Below are 23,688 nucleotides of genomic sequence, written 5' to 3' on the forward strand. Positions count from 1 at the left end.
TAAAAAAATTGTCATTTGAAAGAGACCCCAGTGGGGGCACCTTGGCCCCATCTCTGGGGACTAGTCTGTGGGAGTCAAAGAAGAGATCAGGAGATCCCACTTCAGTTCTCTTAACCTCAGTTACTCCATCTGCAAAAAGGAAGCTTTTCCTGTGCTACTTCCTATTGTTGCGGAACAAATCCCCGCACACTTAGGAGCTTAAAATGATGCCCATTTATTAGCTCACAGCTCTAGAGTCAGAGGCCAGGGATGCCATGGTTCTCTGCTCACAAAGTCCACAGCATTCATCCCCATCAGGAGCTGAAGTGCTTGTGACAAAATTCAGTTCCTGGGGGTTACGGGCCTGAGGTCCCCATTTCCTTGCTGCGTGTCAGTGGGGGCTGCTCCTGCAGGCCACCTGCCCTGTTTGCCACATCTTCAAAGCCAGCAGAGGAGGACTTCTCCCTGCCAACGTGGTTCAGTGCGCAAACAGGAATCAGTCCGGTAGCAGAACCAGCGGGAGGTTCAGATTGAGGAATCAGCCGGTCAGTCACAGGAGGCCAGTCACCAGGAAATAACACCAGGGACTGTCAATTTTGGATCAACCGCTAGAGTAAGGTTTTCAGGATCTGCACCTAAAACCAAGCAGACAGTGCAATAAAGAGAGGCCTGCAGAGCATTCAGGAAGAGCAGGGGCCAGAGCAGCACCGGATCCATCAAGAGCAGAGCAGATGAGCCAGTCAAATCCCAAGCCATTGGCTCCCAGGAGACCCGGGTGAGCAGGTCAGCTGAGGCGCACAGGTCCTGGGACCCTTGCTTCACTGCTGCAGGCTGTGGGCAGGAGGTACTCCAGGGGCCAACGTTCAAACCCGAGGGGTGAGAGTTAATTACATATTACTGCCAGGTGAGAGAGAGGGTACAGAGACCAGGGACGAGGACAAGGCTATGTGACCCTAAGCGGAACCATGCACCTTGTTCTCATTTGTTAAAAAAAAAAAGGTCTTGGAGATCACGGACTGTGAAAAGATTTATTTCTAAGATAAGTTCACACTGAGACAGACATTGCTTTGTAGCGATATGCGTACACATCTGGAGTTCCGCGTGTCAGCAGGGGCCCGTCTGTGTGTCAGGAGCCTGAGCGGTGGGTCCCATGGTACCGTCACACTCTCCTCCCAGTATTCTAGCCGGGCTTCCAGGTGCCTTAGGCTGAACGCAGCCGGCCTCTGTCCTCCTGCTCCAGCAAACACACCGTCTGCATGTCGATCTTCTCATAAATGTAAATAAGGAAACAGGCATATTTCCTATACATAATTCATTCACACAGTAATGGAATGAAAAGCACACAACACTTAACTGTTAAACTTTCATGGGATGTGGTAAATATGCGTTTCTGTTTTTAAAAAATACATTCTCATCATTTAAATAGCATTTTTAGGGTAACAGTTTGAAGCTCTTGGAAGGATGCCAGATACACACTAATCAATTTTTCTTTTTTTTTAATGAACTCAATTTTCAATTGAAAAATTAATAAGGAGAAACTTTAGACTGTGTAATGGAGTTTAATTTGGAGGTTATTTCTGCACCCCACTGCACTGGAACAAAGTTATACGTAGTTCATATCATCAACAGATTGCCTTTTGTGAGGTTTAAGATTAGCCACTTAAACTTTCTGTAACAATTTCCAGGAACGTCTCTGCTTTCGGAGGAAATGAAACAATGACACTAACATAGACTAAGTTGCCTTGGAAATACTTGGCTTCTCAAGCAGCGTGTACCTCCTTGTCCCATTCACTTCAAACCTCTGTGAATAACAAATGCCTGGTCGGACCGCCCCCCACCAACTTTGCCAGCCCACAGACCAAAACAATCAGCTGAATATTCAGGAGATCCGTTAGATGCCCAGTTCCAGGGCCTGTTGCCAACGAAGGAAAGAGCTGGTTCTGGAGTTGGGTCCCCCCGCTTTTGGCCCTGCTCAGGGGGCTGAGCCCTCAGGGCCCAGTCTGCGAGACTGAGCCGTCTTCAAGGTCACCGATTGTCCGCAGGAACATGGGCTCAGTCGGCCCCACTCATGGGCCCCCGGGCCAACCTAAGGACACCCCCAGCTGAAGGCTACCTGTCCTCACACCTGACGCTGAACATGCAGAAGAATCCACAGGAAATACCTTCTGGTTCTAAAGAAACACCAGTGGGCCCAACGCCTGGACCAGAGAATGCCCAAGATTGGACGTGGGACAATGTCACTTAAGTGAGGACCTCACTCCCTGCTGAGGCGTCATCCGGGTCGCCTGACAGTGCTCTGGAAGCCCACCTGGTGCCCTCGGCAGATCCTCTGCCCGCCGGGGTCAGCGGCCATCACTCGCCACCCACGCTGGTCAGTGTGCCCGAGAACTGTGAAGCCCTCTCGGACTGCTAGGGATGAAGGGGCAGTGGGCATTTCCAGAAATGAGCATTTTTATTGCCCTTTGATATTCATTGTCAAAAACTGTCTAAAATCACCTAAACGCCCATGGTTGTGATTAGCCAAGGACAAGGAGCATCCGAAGGGCAAAGGCAGACCCCTACCCTCTCTGGAGGATTTCACGGCGAGGGCCTCCGCCCTGGACTCCTGGGCCTCTGCCTGCCAGCATGTCCTTTGGCACCACTTAAAAGGAACAGGCAGCATCTTACCCCAAAATATGTTAAGATGAGCTGGACCACAACTTTCTCTGTGTTCCTATATCTGTTCCTGCTGCTGGTGAAGCTGCTTCCAATGAGCCAGTGTTGATGTCAGTTGTAGGAACGCAGAGGTGAGGCAGAGGAGACACACAGGAAACCAACAGAATGGTGACAGGCGGTCTTGGCAGCAGCGGGGCAGCCTCTCCTACAAAACGTCCTCTCCCTGGCCTTTCACAGGCCTAGACATACACCCAGTATATGTTCTAAATTGTGGACCATTTCACGCACACCAAGAATGCTAGAATGAGCACCCCACGTACCCACCCACAATGGGCACCTTCCCGGGTCCCAGGCCTTTGCTCATGCGGCCCTCGCAGCGGTACAGAGAAGGAAATGTGAGGCATGAGCTGCACAGCCACCTGGTAGTGCAGGTGTGGGCTGGCAGGGCCCCTCAGGCAAACCTTGGGTGAAGTTGGTCCCAAAGGTCGCCTGCCATTCACCCCACGGTGTTGTGACCCAGGCAACACAGTGGGACCTGGCACTGCCCACTGACCTGAACCCAAACACGAAATCTCCGTGGAATGTGATGGCAAGCCTTTCCCAGGCATGGTGGCATGGGCACACAGTTTGCTTACAAGAAGGGACCTCCTCCAGCGAGTGGGGAGGCGTGTGTTTGAGGGCACACCTAACAGTGATCAAAGGACAATAGAGCAAAAATGTGAATGAGGGTCTCAAGAAGCACATGTCTTTGGAATTTGGAGGGATGGACAGATCTCAAACATTGCTTCCAGTGGGTTAGAAGGCGTTGCGCTTTGGAGCTGTACTGCAGAGATACCACCTCTCAGCCGTCACCATTAGTCTTTCTGAAGGAACCATGTGAATCCTGAAGCTTAATCTGGTTACAAATAGCAAACATGATTCAAGGTACCCAATGTTGTGTGAGGGCTTTCTGCACGCATGGTGCCGCTGAAGTGCTGGAGGGGATTGAAGATGACTCTGAGGTGCAGATGGGGTCCCCACTGCCAGGTGAGATGGCAGGGCCAGCACAGATTGTCACAGTGGAGTAAACAGAAGCACAACCATATACAGACTAAAAGACTCTGAAAACACAGAGAATTAAAACTAATCCAGGAATTTAAAATAAAGGAATGTAAAAAGATACATCATGCAATGATTTAAAAATGAGTGAATAAATAAAAGAGAAAGATTTGATTAATTAGACTCACTCAAAATTAAACACTTCTCTTCAAAGGCACCTTTAAGAAAACGGAAAGACGAGCCTCAGACTGGAACTAAATATTTTCAAATCATATGTCTTATAAAAGCATACTTACCATCCAATCCTGCCATTTCACTAGTAATTAAATATCCCAGAGAAATAAAAGTGTTTATCCTCACAAAATCTTGGTCGTGAATGCTTAGAACAGCATTATTTATAATAACCTAGAGCTGATAGCAACCCAGATGTCCATCAACAGGTGCCTAGATAAACAAAATGCAATCTATTCTGTATTTTCTACATCTGCATTAATATCTCTGTCTATGCATCCACCATGGCGTAGTGCTCAGCCATTGAAAAGAATGAACTGCTGATACGCTGCAACCTGGATGCGTCTTCAAACAATCAAGCTTATTTATTTATTTATTTGTTTGTTTGTTTGTAATTTTTAAAAGATACTCATGCTGAGTGAAGTCAGAAAAATGAACACATAACTAGGTTTTGTTCATGTAAAATTCTGGGCTATACAAACTGAGGCATGTTGGCAAAAATAATGATTTAGAGTTGATGGCTGAGGATGGGCAGGGGCAGAGGGCACAGCGCTTTCATGGGTGTGTACGCGTCAAAGTGTATCAAAATACAAACTTTACACCTTTGCAGCTTATTATATGTCAATTTTGCTTCAGTCAAGCTGCTTAAAATATGCCTAAAAATGAACAGAGGAAGAAAAATCACACACTAAAAAATGTGAACACGAAAAGGCAGTAACAGAGAGGCAGAGGAACAAAAATGTGTGAGACCCACAGAAAATAAAGAGCAAAATGGGTGTAAACCCAACCATGTCAATAATTACATTAGATGTTGTTAAAATCGAAAACAGAGACCAGCCTGAGCAGGCAAAACTAGTTTATCCATACACGCAAAGACTGATTTATCTTATTTTACCAGTTGAACATGACCTGAGTCATTTCTGGCTTATGCCTCTGGAAATGAACTTGAGACGTTCCCCAAGGTTGATATGAGGTAACCACTAACTTATTCCCTATCGTTTAAGAAAATTCTAATGTTCTAATTAATCCCTGTGAAGAATAAACAGCAGCTGCCCTCTCCCTGTATAAGCCTCATTCCATGTTTTGGACTGAGCGCTCCCAGTATGCAAACCGTCTCTTTGGTGTGTGCACAAGACACTTTTACTAATTACTGCTTCAGTGATTGATTCATTGGTTTTACTTCTGTTACTCACGAACTTTTGACAATGTGAATATTCTATACGCTTTCATCAAAAGACACAGATTTTCAAACCTAATAAGAGAGCAAAATCCAATTATATGTTGCCAACAAGAAAAACCTTTGGATTCAAGGACGCAAATAGCTTGAGCATGAAAGAATGAGAACAGATACTCTATACAGGCAGCAATTGTGAAGGAGCCGGGGTGACAATATTAGTATCATAGGAAACAGACTTACAGGCAGATACTGCTGGAGGAAACGTAGGTTTATAAAAACAAATAGGTCAATACAGCAGGAATACATAAAAATTACCAACATATAACAACTAACAACAAAGCCCCACATGTAAAATAATCAGAAGACCACAGCGCAGTAGTGTGGCCAGTGTCTGCCCCCTGCCCTCCCGGCTCCCACGCGAGGAGCGGTGGAAGTGCCCCGGGGTCAAACTTGCTGATGATGTGACTGAGGTATCAGGTGGGCGGTGGTGCGGGCCAGCGGCTCCCCTGCGTGATGGCAGATGCAACTGTACAGATAAGACCAAGTGAGGAAAGGCAGCCAGGGGTCTGGGGGGACCAGGAACGGGGCTCAGAGGATGGACAGAGTGGGACTCTGAGCCATAAGTTCACAAACTGAGCTCCATACACGGACCTTATACTGACAGTGCTCATGAAGGAGACCCGGGAACCATCTCCCCATCCCACAGATGAGAAACTGAGGCCCTCGGAGCGGAAGGACTTGTCCCAGCAGCAGGTGTGTGATGGAACCAGAGCTAGCATTCGCTTCCCCAGACTCCTAAGGTGTCCCCTGCACCAGGTCACCCCTGCTCACGTGGCTGGTCCCTCCAGACTGTCTCCTGCGGTGTAATTCTGAACTCAAGCTGTGCCTAGAACCAGCCGCGTGAAGCCTGCAGTCCAGGAAATGCCTCTTGCCGCCGGCATCTTTTTCACAGGGCAGGGCTGTGGTGCTGCCTGTCGGGGGCCCGGTGCAGAGGGTGCCTGTTGCCCAGGGAGGAGGCCTCTGAAGGGGGGGCTCTGGGGCAGAGGAGGGGTGTCTCCCCATTCATCCATGTGGACGCAGTCAGGACTAAGTAATGGGACCCATGAGCGCAAGCTCCCTGAGCGACGAGGCACCCCCTTCCTTTGTGTGTGACCTGCCTGAGTCCTGGGGTGGTTAGCAGGGCCCCAAGCACCCAGACGCCATCTGGAGAGACAGCCCCCTCCGGTCCCCAATTAAAAACAGGACGAGGCAGAAATCTGAGTGGGCCACTGTGTGGGAGCTCAGATGCCGCCCGCCTCTCCGCCTCACGGCCAGGGGCTTCTCGGTGGGGCCAGAGGCAGCGCGCCCCATTAAAAACCCATCTGCTGCAGAAATGATTTTTAGCAAGTTGACGATTTCGTGGAGAGCTGGGAATACTAGACAGGGGACTGGAAGGTGACAGGGACCAGCAGGTCGAATGGATGTCAGGAATCCTTCGTGGAGAGCAGGGGCCCAGCACACCCCAGCTGTGCAAACGTAGGCATGTTGTTTGAGTCCTCAGTGATTAATTCCAAGTTTTGTAATAACTGTGTTGCAAAAGTAGGAAGAATTTTGATAAAATATGTAAAATACTCAAGAGAGAGCCTGGCCCCTGGAAGCAGCCAGCGCATTTACTAGCCAATAGCTAATCACTGCAAACTGTAAAGCGCTGTAAGACTCAGTGCTTTCTTATGCTCCACGTAGATTCCTGAATTACAGGCAGGCAGTGTTGTATTACTAGTCCAATACTCGAAATCTGCTTATATAATGGTTGCAGGTCATTTCGCTTCTATACTCAAAATACACTGTTTGACTTTCATAGCCAGGGGTAGTGACCAGCTCACATTCTGGAATCTGCTGTTGGACCCTGGCTCTGCTTGTCATTGGCTGTGGACCCCGGCCTGTCAGGGACCTCTCTTAGCTACAGATAAGAAACTTCTAGGGTTGCTGCAAAGGCTAAGTGTGCTCCTGCAATTAGGCATTAGCCCTTGTTCCTCAAAAGCACTTCTGGTGGTGCACGCACGGATGGGCGTTTCTGTGTGTGCATGCACGCTCACAAGCTTTAGGTGGGCGGGGGGCAGGGAATGGAAGGCTGGAGGGAAGAGGAGACTCCTTTGGTTCCTCGGCGTGCCTGGCCTTGCAGTGAGGCAGCAGCGAGCCAGGTGGAGATGGCACCTGTTCTCCTGAGTCTCAGCGTGTGACCATGAGCAGGCTGACTTGGCTGTAAAAGTGGCCCACAGAGCGTCTGGGCACCTGCGATAGGAAGGCTGCCTCTTTGATTTTGCACGTGGTTTGAAATCCCAAAAGCAGGGCGGCCTTGGCCAGGCAGGGTCCCAGGAGCAAGGTCAGTTGCTGCCGTCACTGGGAAGTTCAGAGGGTTTCATGCGCTGTAAAGCCCCATCCCCTGTGGGCACTGACTGTCTACAGTGTGCACAGAGCACAATTGTTTGTTTATTCACAGGCCCCAGGCCCTTTCATTGCGGCCATCCTTGGGCTTCAATGCAGAGAGCTGGTAACAGCAAAGCCTGTTACTGGGGAACAGAAGGGAGGGGGGAAGATGTTCTGAAGCATTAGAAAAACTGCAGAAGACACCACCATGCCATTTGATATTTATCTTGCTAAACATCCTGGGGGAGGGGGAGATGCAGTTCTGTTCTGGGCGCCCCCTGTAGGCAGAAGGGCCCAGCTTGCCTCCTTGGCTCAGTCCTCCGGAGGGAGCTGATCGTGGGGAGCCTGCCCGAGGGGCCCACCCGAGCAGAGGTGAGGCTGTGGGACTAAGACCACAGCACACGAGACTTGGAAGACCTTGGGAGGAAGGAAAGGTGTGAGAAGAACGTAAATAATTTGTGGCCCGAGGGTGAAGTGTCTGCAAACTGCTGGTATTCCTCCCTTTAGCAAGGGGGCTCTACTACTCTCCTTAAACACAGCCATCTTAGTGACCCACTTCTAATGAGTGGTTCGTGCCAGAAGAAACCCTGCGTGACCTCCAGGGCTGGGCTTGCACGTGGCACAGCTTCTGTCTGCCTGGGATGCTGGCCCTCGGAACCGAGCAGCTGCTGGACGGATGTCCTCTGAGCATAACGGCGGGCGGGTCTAAGTGACCTCTAGGATGGGATATGTAAGGTTGCCCCTCTAAGCAGAGCCTTCAGAAGACTCCAGACAAACCCAGCTCTCTGGCCTCTTGTGCCAACGACGCACGTTTCTCTCCCTGATCCTTTCTCCTGTCACATTTTCCTGCCCAGTGTCCTTACCATGACTTTGCCATGAATGCTTAGCCCTGGATGATCCACACCACTGACCGTGGTCTCTGCGCCTTTCAGCCACCACCACGCACTGACCATTGCAAAGGCCGCCCTAACTTGTAGCTGAGTTTTGCTGGACGCTGGTTCCTAAGGGAGGGGGAAAGCCCTACCCTCATACATGATATTTTTTATGGCAGCGTTTTATCCCATTAGTGACGTGGACCTCCCCTGTGGCTCTCCTTGGCTTCCGTCCCACCAACGGGCTCATCTTTGCAGCTGGAAGCAGTTATCCAGCAGCTCAGCCCCTGGGTCTAATTCCGCCCTCGGAGAAGTCGCGAGAAGTCCCGGGCCACTGCATGGGGCTGAGTTGGCTGGGCTGCGCTCTGCGGACCGGTTCTCTGCTGCATCCCTAGGGGCAGGCCACACGCAGTGCCAGTCTCTGACTTGCCTTCTGGGAATGGACACTTCCTTTTATTTGCGGGCCATCGCCTGCTCCCCAGGACCTGGTCTCCTTACAAGGCTGTTGTGTCCCCAGTACATTTTTAACAGCTGGAAGCTTGTTCGTGAACTTCATTCTCTGGGATTGTTCCCCACCCTTTTCCAGATGATAGTGACCACTTCTGTGGAATCTCTCCTTTTCCTTGAGGTTTGCTGAGATTTGCATTATGGGGTCCCCTTGCCAGACCTCACACCACTGGCTAAACCCTTCTTACGAAGCAGGGGTCACCCAGGCCACACCCAGCTCACATGACTGCCCAGAACTGTTGCTGAGTAGATGAGTTGTAGGGTCGAGGGAAAAGCTCTTCCTAAGGAGGGCAGGAAGCCAGTGTGACCCCTCCACTCACACAGACAGCCCCTCCAGTCCCTGGCCCCACTTTACAGTCGGCGCTGCCTTCCACCATCAGCTGCCGGGCATTGCTACTGAGCACTGGCCAGCCTGCCTTGACTCATAGCCTCCCAAATCAATTGCCTGCCAGAGCTAATGAGCATGATCTCCTTAGAGTACTTTATGAAGGTCATTAGGAGCTAAAAGCATTTATTGTCCTGGTTACTGCCTTGGTGAGGCTGTCATTAAGATTCAACCCACTTCAGTTACTTAATGGTATCCAGATTCCATGACCAGAAAGTCATCAGAATCCAGGTTTACTCAGAAATGAGAAAGTGGCTCCATCATCTACCTAGTTGTTCAGAACAAAATGTAAGAATAAACTTTTAATCTGTTTTTCCTCATACCCACCTCCAGCCCAGGAGGAAGTTCTGCTGGCCTCCTCTTCAAAACAGATCCTGAATCACAGGTCAGGTCCCCCCTCCTCGCCGCTTCCACCCAGCCCAGGCCACCTTGTGTCCTGCCAGGACCACTGGGGTGGCTTCCTACCTGCCTCACTGCTCCTGCTTGTGCTCTGTTGCCCCACACATGCCGTACCCCGCAGGCCACGTCACCCCACGGCTCAGATGTCTCCACCCACCTGCCATCACAGTTGTGCCTATGTTAATGAGGCTGTACCTCCTGAACCCCTCCCTCTGACGTCAGTGCCCACAGCTTTTACGACTCAGACGTTTTGCTGTTACTCCAGCACTAGGATCATTCTCCCCAAAAGCATTTTCACTGACCGATGAGATGTCCCTACACCCTCGCATGTCTCCGAGAGCATTTTCACTGTGCGTCCTCTTCCCGGCACAGTGTTCTCCACATCGTCTCGTGGCTCCTGCTGTGCTCCACTGAAGTCACTTACTTTACCAAATGACTTCAGTCCCTGCCTCATTCCTTATTCTTCTTTTTAAAGCCCACACCATTTACCGTCCCATGAACTTACTTCTTTGCTTATTTAAGTATTGCCATTCTCCAAGAAACAAACTGTAATCTCCGAAGAACTTTGTAGCTTTACTGTGCTCATGTGTCCCTATCACACAACAGAAACTCAGGGAATCATGACAGAATGAACTGTGTGCATTTTAGAGACACAGTTTTTCTCACTCATGTCTTGAGGGTAAGTCTAGAAGCATTTGTGAACATTTACTCTGTTCCCATGTCTAAGTTTGGTGCTAGTGGAAGGGGGAAGATTAATCAAAATAGAGCAGGATGCCCACTCATGCCACTTTAATTCAACATAGTACAGGAGGTCCTAGAGTAATTATGTAAGGGAAAGAAATAAAATTCATCTAAATCAGAAAGGAAGAAGTAAAACTGTCTCTGTAGATGAAATGATCATACATATAGAAAATCCCAAAGACTCCACCAAAAAACTGTGAGCACTAATAAGTTCAGCAAAGTTGCAAGACACAAAATCAACACATGAAAATCAGTTGAGTTTCTATACACTAACAGTGAACTATCCAAAAAAGAAATTAAGGAAACAATCCTATTTAAAATAGCATCAAAAAGAAAAAATACTTAGGACTAAATTTAACCAAGGAGCTAAAAGATCTGTAACTGAAAAGTGTAAGACACTGATGAAAGAAATTGAAGGCACAAATAAATGGAAAGATATTGAAATAATCAATACTGTGAAAAGGTCCATACAACCCAAAGTAATCTATAGATTCAATGCAATCCCAAAAATTCCAATGGCATTTTTTTTACAGAAATAGGAAAACAATCTTAAAATTTGGAACAAAAAAGACCCAAATAGCGAAAGCAATCTCAAGCAAAAGGAAGAAAACTGGAAGCAGACTCTCCCTGACTATAACGTATATTACAAAGCTACAGTAATCAAAACAGCATGGGACTGTCTTTAAAAACAGATATATACCAGTAGAACAGAGCTAAGAGCCCAGAAATAAGCCTCTGTATATATATGGTCAACTAATTTTCAACAAGGACATGAAGAATAAACCATCTCCTCAATAAACGGTGTTGGGAAAACTGGATATTCACATGCGAAAGGATGAAATTGGACCCTTCTCTTTCACCAGACATAAAAATTAACTTGAAATGGATTAAAGATTGAAATTTAAGACCTAAAAATATACTATTCCTGGAAGAAAACATAGGGGGAAACTCCTTGACATTGGTCTTGGTAATAATTTTTTTTTTATGTTAAACCGAAAGCACAGGCAACAAAATTTAAAAAAAACAAATAGGACTATAACAAACTACAGATCTCCTGTACAGCAAAGAAATAATCAGTGAAATGAAAAGGCAACCTATGGAAAGGGAGAAAATACTTGCGAACTGTAATCTGATAGGGGGTGATGGCAAACACTGCTGCTATGCACCAGCCACCTGACCCTCCTCATTTCCCAGACCCAGGGCACCGGCCGTGCCCCTTGGTGTCTGCAGTCAGAGGCAAACACAAGCATGCGTGTCTTTGCAAGGATCACGAGCTCTCCCTCCCCCTTCCTCCCCGGTATCCCTCTCCATCTCTCCCTATGGCCAAAAGGAAAGGACTCCAGGATGGTGGAACTGCCATAGGGAAGCAGTTCAGATCCCAGAATCACTGCCCCTGAGAGAGTCCATGTCGATAAGAGGGGCACAAAGCAGAGCCCTGCAGGAGAGCCACTCAACCCACATCAGAGGTGTTGCGAGTGAGAAATAGGGTCTTTCCACGCCAAAGGGTTGAAATTCTGAGGTTCATTTCCGGCTGCAGCACGGCTCCTTCAGTCCTTGTAGATATTATGTATCCCAGCATGGGGCTCAGTGAGAAGGCTGAAGGAGGACGGCACCCCGAGGGAGGAAAGAGCAGGTGCACAGGGCTGCATAGAGCAGGACACCACAAAAACCAAGGGGAGAACTTTAAACCTCTTTCCTGAAGCCACCCAGAATAAGTTTTGCCAACAGTAAATCTTCAATTACAAGCTGTAAATCAGTTTCGCATGTTACCAGTTCTAATGATTTTCAGTCCATTGTGACATATTTCAGGCATCTCCATCAAATGTCAAGACATAAAATGTGAAGTTCTGAGTCACTTTGCATCAGAATGGCCATCACTGGGGACGCCTACCAGCTCAGACCCCACGGCACTAACACAGCCGCTGTGTGGACAGTGAACCTGGGAAAGACGGTCTTAATGGCTTCCTCATGACTGCATACTATTGGGATTCTAACACATTATTGGATTAGTATCTCTGAAAGGCAGTCATGCTGTATTGACCCAAGAAAGCACAACAAACTGAACTGATCAAACACATCTGCAGCCATGCAGGCTCCCAGAAAATATGCCAGGGCACCGCCGTGGCCCCATACGTGACGGGCACGGGTAATGCTAGCTTTGGCCTTGTGAGGTCCTGGCAGAGGTGCTGAAGTCTGCCTTCTGAGGGAGGAGAATCCTCCCGGTTTGTTCATAGAATTCCCTGGGTCAGCCTCATAGTTACATGACCCCCCCACCCCCACCCTTTGGGGTCCGACCACAGGACTTAGTTCAAATGCTTGGAGTTTTAAACCCAGCACTAACATGACTTGCCAGCCAGAGGAATTCGGACAAGCCCCTTCCCCTCACGAGCCTACGTCTCCATCTGTAAAATAGATTAATAGGATCTACCTCGCAGGATTGTTGTGTGTATTAGATAAAGTTCCACATAGGAAAACCTCTAACAACCGATTGATTTCACGGAGTAAGCCCTTGCAAAGCTCACCGTAGGCGCCTGGGTGGGTGGGTGGATGGACGATGGAAAGTGTCCTTCTAAAACCAAACCTAACTACTTATTAAGGGGATGCAGATGCTTTAGGATGTTGTAAGTTACTGCTCAAACCAAAGCATCGCTGGACTCTATTTGCATTATAGCCTTTTCTGCACCACAGGGAATCCATTTTCGAACATCCCTATCCGCAGCCTGAAGAAGCATCTTTTTCTTTATTTGTTCTAAAACTAACTCTTTCACGCTCCCCAATGGCCCCATTGTTCTGCTATTTTTGGATTTCAAAACACTCATTTCAGCCTTTCCATTCATTTCATGACTTTGCGGACTTTGATCCCCTTCTCAGCCTTCTTTTTCTAGCTGGAAGGGTTTTGTTTGTTTTGATTTATCCTCATAAGGCAGCCTCCTCCTCATCTTGATCATTTAAAATGTTCCCCTTTGGACCACCTCCAGCACCCTATGTCTTTCTTAAGAAGCCCTGGCTGTCAGCTTAAGACCATAGAGGGCAGAAGGGAAAGAAAACAGGGGAGAGTAAATAAGTTATGAAATTGATGTTTGGAAAATATAAATATGTGTTACCTGCCAGTTGAGGGGTAGACGCATTGCTGTTCTCTCCCACTGCCCCTGAGATTTGACTCGGACATTAGGACCGGGAGCTCCCCCAGCATCCTTCCCACACCCGCTGAGTCACAAGCACCATCTGTACCACTTGTTAACTGCACAGGTTCCAAAGCTGTGTGTGCACCTGTGCTGTCGGCAGGGTGGCCACTGGCGCAGGGGCTCCTGAGCACTTCAGGTGCGGCTCCTCTGAGGGGAGTTGCATTGCAAGTAAATAAAACACACACTAAATTTTGAAGACCTAGTACAAAGAAAGAACACAAAAGCTCTCACTGATATTTTTATATCAATTACATGTTGAAATGATATAATTTTGTATATACATATTTAAATAAAAGATACTAGAAGTAATTTCATTTACTTATTAATATGGGTGTTAGAAAATGTAGAATTTTACAGGCATGGCTCATATTTCATTCCTGTTGGACATGCAGACCTACGGAGCCAGGGTCCCCACGGAAGGGGCTTGTGCTTATCACACATTCCTGGTAACTTTTATGACAGGAAAGTTTGAGAAACACTGACAGCATAATGAACTCATTGGACAAGTGAGGAAATTCAGATTCAGGGGCTTTTATCAGCTTTTGCAAAGTCATACCTAACCCAGTGTAGCGACGGCCCAGGGTCATCCTGTAACCTGCTCGGCACGTGAGCCGCACAAGCGCACAGCTCTGAGCTATGCTGTCCATGGATGTGCTTAGAACAGTGCCTGGTGCAGAGCTCCTTATAAATACACTTTGAATGAATGAATGAATGAATGAAGCCATTTAGCCACAGTGCTCCTGAAGCTGAATGCGTAGTTTCAATCCCACAGCAAGCTGCTAACTGTTCTGTTCTTGAGGCTGTAGATAACGACAACAGCTGTCCAGAAGTGAAAGAAAACCACACTGTGGGTCTTCTAGAAACCAGCCAAGGCTAGAAAAAAACAAGGCAACCCACATTTAGCATCTCCATGTGCAAATCTGGCACTGAAGCCATCCCTTCAGTAGGTGTCCTAGGAATAGTTTGTACGGCCAAGAAACAAGGTCACCACAGGCTGGTTTTCATTTGTTTGTTTCAAGTTCCCCCGGTTGGAAATACTGCTTCCCTCCCCCAAATGAAGAAGAGATGGGTTTTTTTCCCTGAACTATGTAAGTTGTCCGGCACCCAGAGGATCTACTCATAATTCCCTCTGGGGCTGATGGTTTCTATTTTTCATCCCAGCTGTGTGCAGAAAGAAAAACTGCTTTCAAAGAAGGCGTTCTGCCCAGAACTGTAAACATCCTCTGCCTTCTACAGGTGAGTGCGACAGAGCCGCATACTTTTCAGAAATCTGGACTGACAAGAAAACAACCTCGTTTGAATCGCCCCGCAATAACAAAACAAAACCCAATTACTCTCCTCACCCTCTGAATTCCTCAGTTCTATAAATTCCTCAGTAGGCAGTTCCAAGTAGGAAGCACAATTTCATAGCATCATTACCAAGTGCTGGAGCAAATCTTCCATGTGGGCAAACCTTCAGTAAGCCGGGCGACTGACCCACAGACCCTTGTGCCCGCTGTCAGAAGCGGCTGTCACACGCCTGCAGGGAAACCTGATTGCAACCTTGCTCCCCCGGCACCTTGAATTGCTCACCCACAGGCACTGCTTTAATTACATAACACTTGGAGGGAGAAATGCAGAAAAGACAAAGCCTGCGTTCAGCTTTCAGTGAAGTGGAAATTGGTTGGGGTTCAGTCACGTGCCTAAGAGCCTGGGGGCCACGTGTTGTATCACCCAGGAACGTGTTAGGATGCATACTCCCAGGACCACCCCAAACTCTCCACTACACTGACATGAGCCCCAAGATATGTGGGTTCCAATAAGCTCCCCAGGTGATGCTTCTATACTCTGATCTTTGAGAACTGCCGGTCCAGAATCATGTCAGCCACACGGAATTTCGTTAAGGTGAAACTGAACCATACGGATGAGTAAATAAAAGTGCACGGGGCCCTCTCCTCAGTCACCAGCCTCTCCTGCAACTCCCAGGCAGGGGGACGCCATCTCCCAGCAGGCAGAATGTGCCACGTGGTGGCAGGGCCCTGGGGACAGCCTGACCAAAGAGCCCCGCTCCCAGATTCCCTGGTCGGGACCGGGGCTCCGCAGCCCACCCCGGGCACCCTGCCACTGCTTGGGCCCGATGCCCTACCCCCTGGTGGGCCCTCCACCGAAGGCCGGTCTGGCATCCCCATCTTCCCCAGGGAAGCTTTCCCTTCTCAGGCCGATGGACCACAGGGCCTGTTCAGAGACATGCAGGTGTCACCACAGGGGAGGAGGCGCAGAGAAGCAGAAGGTCCAGGAAACATCCATCTCAGCTTGCGCTCTGGCTGAGCTCAAAGGTGGCCATGACCTCGGAGAGGGAGAGAGAAGGGATCAGGGTGTGGGCCACACAGCGTGACGGAGGAGCTGGGGAGCGTTCACTGCCGCCCCGCAAGGCAGGGCCAGGCCGGGGACTGGAATCGAGTCTTGTCTTCCTCACCCCAGTGCACCCCCAACTCACCAGCTCCTGTTTCTGGCCCTTCCGAGGTGACCTGGGGGAAGGAGCGTGAGGTGTGTTTACCTCTGCAGAACAGGTGCCGGGGTACTTCGACTCGGCCCCTGGGTGCCAGCGATCCAGTCACCTCCCTCCTGCCCGCCCCCTCCCACTCTGTGTCCCTCCCTCTCCCTGAGCCCCGGGCCTGGGTGCGCACGGATATGCTTGTGACCTCTGTGCCCTCCCCACCACCCCTCCTCTGGGGGCCCAGGTGCACCTCCATCAACTGAGCGACAATGTGCCCCCCGCCCCGAGCTTCTGGGATTCTGCTCCCCTCTGAATGGATCCTTTGAAGACACCCCAGGCTTCCCTGATATGGGAATGTTCATAAAATCTGTAGCTTTGCTGACAGTCTTGGAGCTCCAGCCGTGTCCCCCTGACTCTGAGGGAACATCAGATACAGGCTGTGTGGTCTGCAGGGTCCTATGGAAACCGGGGGAGCCTCCTGTGGTTCCCTTGAATGAAACACCCCTTCCCGGATGCCCACATGCACAGGGCAGAGTGGAGGGCACATGCCCATTGCTCTGAAAGGCGCCCCCAGGGAACTGTCTTCCCCACCGACCACAGCCTCCTCCCACTGAACTCCCGGCTTTAGTTCATTTCCAGCAATTCCCGAGTCATCCGGCCCCCCGACTCCCCTAGACATGGCGATGCCTGTTGGGGCCTCAGCCAAAACTGACAGGAGTCTTAGGTTAAGATCTTGTTTCTCATATCTAATTATAATTCAAGGTGATGTTATTCTAGTGGAAACATGTATATATTGCAATCGAACTATAAGCTAATCTAGGAGCAAACGAAGGAAGGAGTGTCTCACCTTGTCTGGGACAATGAAGGAATCTTTGCAAAGGATGTGATATAAGAGCTGAGCTTGAAGGTTGAATAGGAGAGGCTCAGGGTCTAAGTAGAGCCGGGTGCCCTTCTGGGTCCAATGTCGCCGAGTACTTCCCTTTCTGTCACAGCTCCTGCTCTTTAGAAGAGTTCAGAATGGTCTCTAGAGCCTGACACACAATGGCTGTCAAATCATCTATAGGGAAAGGAAAGGGAGACTCGAAATAATAAGGGCTAGATTCATAGGAGAGAAGCTGCCACCAGCGTGGAGACGTACTTCATGACGTGAGAAGGTAGGACAGGGAACTAAAACCCTTGCATTGCTGCATGTGTGTGTGTGTGCATGCATGCACATGTATGTGTGTGCGTGTGTGTAGACCATGCACTTAGTGTCCATTTTTTGGCTCTCTCCCCAAATCCATTTCAGAAAGTGTAGGTAATCATAGGAAAAGGAAGAAAATGTGAATGCAAAGCCCAGAAATTCCCAAGCAGTTGAAGGCCTGAGTTCTACAAAGCCTTGCGGAGGCAGCAAAGGGGAGAAAGCATCACATGAGTTCTAGCGAGAGAAACACACTGCATGTGAAATGTTCCTGGGACTTAATACAAGCCGTCTCCAGGGCCCTGAGATGAAGATCTCATCAGTCCAGGCATGTCCTGAGAGCCAGCTCATTCCACGTCTGCCTTCAGACCCTCAGCACTAGTGGTTCCCCTGAGCTCCCCAGGGGTGAACAGTGGGGTTTAGGTCATCAGTAACACTTCAGCATTGGAGGGATCTCAGAGATGAGCTCACACAGCCAATGTTACAGATGAGGAAACCGAGGCCCAGATGGATTCTGCATCTTGCCCCAAGTCTCATCATTAACTACCAGTGATGCAGAACTGGAGCTCCAGTTCTGTGCTCTTTGTGCCACACTAGGTATCAGGGAAATGCTGAGCTCTGGGACAAGGATGGCACAGAACACACTGTTTATCCCCCAGCCCTCCTCCTGGAAGCCCCCACTAAAAAGGAAGTAGATGCACGACGTTACGTTATGACCTTACAAGGGCAAAGCGACCCTTGAGGAGATAATGCCAAATGCGAGATGCCAACAGCTCTGGAAGGCAGGTGCAGAGGTGGTAAATAATACATCAGAGCAGAAAGAGCTGAAACCTAATCTCCTGCAGAGAAAGAAAGCAATCAAAAGCAAGGCGATTCACACCACTGAACTGTGAAAAAGCCTCGAATTGAACCCTCCAGGTTCCCCTGAAATTGGGACTGAGGGTGGGGCTGTGAAGAGCTGATGGGCGAGTCTGTAGGAGGAATGCTTAGACCCCAGGCCCCTCCGTCCCTCCATCAGCCTCTTGGCCAGCTCAGCCGGCACAGACACACAGACCTCTTCATCCACATGCAGGCAGAGCCGAGCCCGGGGCTGGTGTGTGAACAAGTCTCTTTAGGAACAGAGTCCCAAGACATGGAGGGAAGGAGCAGCAGAAGTGGAAAGCGGGGAGGGAGCCGCGAGCAGGGTGCCTCTGCACTCTCCAGGGCTGGGTGACAGGGATCCCCGCCTCATCGGGATTTCTGGGAAGGCTCGTGAAAAGTTCTCAAATGCAGCCACCCTCTCCCATCACCGGCACCCACCAGAATCCATGGCATCCGCTTCTCTGTCCCTCCAGGCTGCACACACGCAGGTGCCTACAGATCTCCCACTCCGAGGCACCCAGGGAGCTGGGGGCCAGAGGCAGGAGCTGCTGGCCAGGTGTGCCAGGGTGTACCTGCCTGAGACTGGTCACGCCTGCAGGGAATTTGTCAGCACAGAAGCGCCTGGGGTAAAGTAGATGGGCAGGGTTTGAACGGCATGCAGCAGGTCCCTGACACAGTCACTGAGCTGGGGGCTCCAGGCGCGGGAGGGCTAGAAACAGGGGGGCTTCAGCAAGCAGCTGAGAACAAGAGCTTCCACGTAAAACCCAAACACTGAAAAGAGACTTTGCCAGTCCCCTTACCTTGCATGGGTGTCAGGAAATCAGTGGCCATGTTTATACCCACGGGCAGGAGACCAGACCACCTTCCCAAGAGAAGTAGTCTAGTCTGAGACGGAAAAGCACACAGATCCTGATTGCTTCAGGTCTCTCCAGCAGTGACCCTGTCCCAGCCCCAAGGAGTGACCCTGCAAGGAATCCTGCCCTCCAGCAAGCTGCCCATGTGCTCTGCCCCCACTCAGGACCATCAGAGACCACTAGAAAATTGAGGCAGGCCTGTAACATTACAGACAGCTTTTGTTTTTCATTTCCTCCTACATGCGCAGACTTTCTTCCTGTCAAGAACACGTTAGTGTTTGTTGGGCTCCGGCTGCTAGCAGTAGCCTCAGAGGAACCAGGGGACCTTGGCAGTCCAGAGGCAGCAGCAGATTCAGGAATGCGTGCAGATGCCACATTCAAACCTGATTCCACCAGTGGCCGTCCTGTGAAACTGGGTGAGTCACTGAACTCACCTGCTCTCCCATGTCCCATGCAGTCAAATGAAGAATGATGACAAGCCCCACTTGCTCCTGGTGCCTGTGGTCTCTAAGAGAAAGCGAGCATCGTACAGGGTGCCGTTCACACCGCATCAGTGCGGACAGCGTCCCCTGGAGGTGTGCCTGGGACCCCATGTCCTCCCTGCTCCCCGCGTGCGCGGCCTCGCCTCCACAGTTTAGGATCCCTCCTCTCCTAGTCTGCCGAGGACGGGAGGCAGCCAGTGACTTCACGTGTCACCCCACACCAACCAGAGACCTCTGCACTTAGCTTTGTTCATCTCTGAGCCCTCGTGCCTCCTGTACCCCACGTCCTTCCACTGTGCCTTCTAGAACTCAAGCACATTAGCAAAATCTCTATTTCAGCCTCTTGTCTGAACATTCCCTTCGGCTTGCCTCCCTTAGCTGGGGCGCAGCTGGCCTCGGGGGACCTGCACCCTCTCAGCCTGTTCCCTCGGAGCCCCCGGGCCAGGGGGCTGGGGCATGGAGAAGGTGCTCCCGGCTCCTCATGCAGCTTGCAGGGCGTGATTCCTCCTAGAAACGAAACAAACCTAGTTCTCTGAAGCGCTTGCCATTCAGCTGTGTCATGAGCTCTCTGTCACTGGGACGTCACCTGTGGGCATTGGGGTCTGTCCCCCCTCTTTTGAAAATGGCTGTTTTGATCTGTTTGCTGGGTCTAAGGACAGTCCCTCCCTCCACTGTGTCTGGATTTCAGTCCCCTCTAGTCTCCTCAAAGATACACCGGGGCAATTTTCCATCCTCCCTTGCATCGTTCAGTTTCCCTTCCCACAGCGTCTCCATAATCATACATACACAAACCCAGGAAAAAACCTCCCTGAATCCGCATGCCTCTGTACTCCCCCCACCCCACCGTGTCCACCTCCCTTTACACCGACTCCCTGAAGAGTATATAATCCCAGAATCCACATCCTTTCCCATCATTGTCTTTTGAAACTACTCCAGTTAGACGGTTACCTCCACAATAAAACCAAAGTCACCTTCATCGAGGCTGATTCCACATCATCAATCTCATGTCATTTCGCCAGGATCATCAACTCAGCCGAGCATCCGCACCATCAGCGTCCCTCTTTCTTGTGAAGCACCTTCCCGGCTTTCCCCTGGGCAGCCGCTCCGTCCGTCATCCTCTGTCGCGCTGGCCGCTCCTCCCCGTCTCCCAGCACCCATTTCCCTGACCGGCATCTCAGGAGCGCGTGAGTTCCCAGCCTCTCTACCGCTTACGTACACTCACCTGCTAGGCCGTCTCAACCATTCTCCTGACTTTGACTTCCATCCGTACGCAGAGCAGGTCAAACAAATATGTTCTCTCCCTGAGCTCTGCACAAACATCTTCTCCTGGGCGTCTGATAGGCACCTCAAACGTAACACACTCAAAATATAGCTCCTGATTTTCCCTCCCAAATCTGCCCTCCCACGGTTTTCTACAAATCAACCTATGGTAAATCCATTCTATCATTTAATCAGGCCAAAACAACTTAAGTTCTCTTTGTCTGTAAGAGGAACTCCAACATACCACATCCATTCTATCAGTATAAATAGATGATGGGTAGACAGGTAGAAGATAGATAGAGATAGATAGATAATGATGAAGATAGATATATAGATATAGATAGATGATAGATAGATGATAGATAGATAGATAGATAGATAGATAGATAGATAGATAGATAGATAGATAGATGATAGATAGATAGATGATAGATAGATAGATAGATAGATAGATAGATAGATAGATAGATAGATAATAGATAGATAGATAGATAGATATAGATAGATAGATAGATAGATGATAGATAGATAGATGATAGATAGATAGATAGATAGATAGATAGATGATACATAGAGAGATGATAGATAGACAGATAGATAGATGATAGATAGATAGATAGATAGATAGATAGATAGATAGATAGATAGATAATAGATAGATAGATAGATAGATAGATAGATAGATAGATGATAGATGATAGATGATAGAAAGATAGATAGATAGATAGATAGATAGATAAATAAATAATAGATAGATAGATAGATAGATAGATAGATAGATAGATGATAGATGATAGATGATAGATAGATAGATGATAGATAGATAGATAGATAGATAGATAGATAGATAGATAGATAGATGATAGGTAGATAGATAGATAGATAATAGATAGATAGATAGATAGATAGATAGATAGATAGATAGATAATAGATAGATAGATAGATAGATAGATAGATAGATGATAGGTAGATAGATAGATAGATAATAGATAGATAGATAGATAGATAGATAGATAGATAGATAGATAGATAGATAGATAATAGATAGATAGATAGATAGATAGATAGATAGATAGATGATAGGTAGATAGATAGATAGATAATAGATAGATAGATAGATAGATAGATAGATAGATAGATAGATAGATAGATAGATAGATGATAGAGCAAGCTAAAAACTCCTCACGGAAAATAAAAAACTTTTTCTGTTTTACTACTTAAAAGTATCTCTGAAACTTTTTCTTCTCTATGAATCATAAATCAGCTCTTGGTATAATTCCTTTCAGTATAAATTTCCCAGTCATTTCTGCACTGTGTGTGTCTCCAAACCAGATGAGGGGAAATGCTTTAAATCAAACAGCCCTGGAATGACCCAGGAATGGTATGACCCAGCAGTCCCACTTCTGGGTATTTATCCCAAGGAACTGAAACCAGGTTCACTGCAGCCTTACTCGCAATAGCCAAGATACAGAAACAACCTAAATGTCCATCAATGGCTAAATGGAAAAAGAAGATGGGGGTATATGTATTTACACAATGGAGTATCATCTAACCTTAAAAAGAAGGAAATTCTCCCATTTGCAACAACATGGATGGATCTGGAGGGGATTATGCTCCATGCAATAAACCAGACACAGAAAGACAAACACATATTATATGATCTCACTTATATGCAGAATCTAAAACAGTCAAGCTCACAAATGGTGACTGCTAAGGGCTAGAGGGTGGGGGAAACGGTGAGGTGTTGGTCAAAGGGTGCAAAGTTTCATTTATGCAGATAAACATGTTCTGGAGATCTCTGTACAGCCTTGATCCTACAGCCAACAATACTGTATTGTATACTTACATTCTCCTGAGGAGGGAGGTCTTGTGTTACATGTTCTCACAATGCTAATAATAATAGTGACCGGAGGAAGCTTTAGGAAGTGGTGGATAGCGTACAGCCTTGAAGGTGGAGCTGACCTCACAGGTGAGCTTATTCCCAAATGCAGTGAGTTGCACTCAATGGGTACAGCCTCTGACATGTCAGTTATACCTCAACAAGGCAGAGTTTTTTAAAAAAAGAATGACCAAAGTTCCCAAGTAAAGGACTTGGGTCAACATGTGCTTTATGACACAGGCAGGGCAGGGCGAGCGGGTCGCACTTCCTCCCTGCCTCCACCTACGGCCCTCTCCAGTGGCCTCTGCTGGGCTGTGCAGGCCATGATGACGGCGAGCCTGTCTGGCCGGGGTTTCCTCCAGGCCTTTCTGAGGCTCCCAAATGCCGAGAGGAGCCCTGCAAAAAGCCAGCCCGGGAGTCTGCTTGACAGGGTGTCTGTATTTGGGGACCAATTAGGCAAAGTATCTCTCGGGGCCCCTGTACATTGTGCATTCAGTAAACATTTCAGCGCACAAGCGTGCTGTGCTGACCTCTGCGTGGGGCAGAGACGGACACTGTGACCTACCTACCCTCTTGGGGCTCACAGTCTACAAGGCAGACATGCTCATCTGTTTAAAAAAAAACCTCATATTTTATTCTCTGTGCCCATCTGCCCACGGCCGCTTCTGCTGACTACCCTCTGGCTACCCTGTTACCCTATTACCAGTTAGCCCTCTGGTAACCCTATTACCATGAGCCTATTACCAGTCTCTAATAGCACATCTCTGCCCACTGTCCAGCAGATCTCAGCTGCGACTAGGAGCAAAAACTGCTGATTAAATTCACACTCTTAGGGCAAAATGATCGGGAGTCCCGTTTAAATTCCTAATTTAAAAAATACAATGATGTTCTTTACATTAAAACAAGAATCAGTATTTTACAGCTTAAGAACCTATACATGAGTATAAAGTGTGTACACCGAGAATGATCATGGGCTTCTTGGGCTCCTGGTTATGTTTCCTTCAAACCCTTGCATTCGTCACTGCCCTGGCCGCTCGTAACAGTCAGCCTGACCCAAGGCGTGAACACTTGCAGTGAGTTTTACTCTCTGTTTTATGTGTTTTCCCTGTATTTCTCTTTT

The sequence above is a fragment of the Manis javanica genome, chromosome 6, assembly GCF_040802235.1.
Source record: "Manis javanica isolate MJ-LG chromosome 6, MJ_LKY, whole genome shotgun sequence".
Lineage (NCBI taxonomy): Eukaryota > Metazoa > Chordata > Mammalia > Pholidota > Manidae > Manis > Manis javanica.